This window comes from Mandrillus leucophaeus, unplaced genomic scaffold, assembly GCF_000951045.1.
Source record: "Mandrillus leucophaeus isolate KB7577 unplaced genomic scaffold, Mleu.le_1.0 Scaffold886, whole genome shotgun sequence".
Taxonomy (NCBI): Eukaryota; Metazoa; Chordata; class Mammalia; order Primates; family Cercopithecidae; genus Mandrillus; species Mandrillus leucophaeus.
This window is the reverse complement of record NW_012109652.1, coordinates 666,337-667,423: the sequence shown is the minus strand read 5'-3', so window position 1 is coordinate 667,423 and position 1,087 is coordinate 666,337.

Here is a 1,087-nt window from a genome sequence, read left to right as displayed (position 1 = left end):
AAAACCATTCATACATGTGAATATAGCTGTGGTTTATTCATTTTCATGGCAGTATAGGATTTCATGATATGACTATGTCACAATTGCTTTTTCCTTTTTATAGTCAATGGACATCTAGGTTGCTTTGCCATAATTACAGATAATGCTGCTATGAATCATCTTGTACTTATATAGTGATAGGTATGTAAGAATTCTCTAGTGCATATGCATAAAAGTAGAATGGCTGAGTTTTGGGGCTGTGTATATTAAACTTTAATGGATGATGCCAAATTATTTTCTAAAATGATAGTATATAAAATACATACAGTAACATACATTCCCATTAGCAGTACACAAGAGTTCCTGTCACTCCTCATACTAATCAACACTTGGCATTGTGCAACTTTTAAATTTTCAACTTGCTGAAAATGATTTTTATATATATTTCTATGGTTGCTAAAATGTTTGAGGACATTTTTGCAAAGTTTATTGGTTATTTGTATTTCCTCTTCTGTGAAATGCCCAAATCATTTGCCTTTTTAGTTGATTATTAAAACTTCTTTACATAAACTTCTTTACATATTCTGGATACTAATCCTTTGCCAATTATATTTCCTGGAAATATCTACTGTTTATCTACTTCTCTTTCCCATTTTGTGAAGTCTTTTGATGAAAGAAAAAGTACTCATTTTTAATGTAGTTGAATTATTAATAACTCTCTGTATGGTTTTCATTTTCTGTAATTTTAAGAGAAATTAATACATATCCTGAATTCACTTCCTATACTTTCTCCTAATGGTTTTATTTTGCTTTTCATATTTTATTTCTTCATTCATCTGAAATTACTTTTATTTTGTGCTATGAGGCAGGAGTCCTTTTTTTTGGAGACAGTCTGGCTCTGTTGCCCAGGTTGGAGTACAGTGGTGCCATCTGAGCTCACTGCAACCTCCACCTCCCAGGTTCAAGTGATTCTTGTGCCTCAGCCTCCCGAGTAGCTGGGACTACAGGTGCGTGCCATTATGCCTGGATAATTTTCGTATTTTTGGTAGAGACAGGGTTTTGCCATGTTGGCCAAGCTGGTCTCAAATTCCTGAGCTCAAGTCATCTA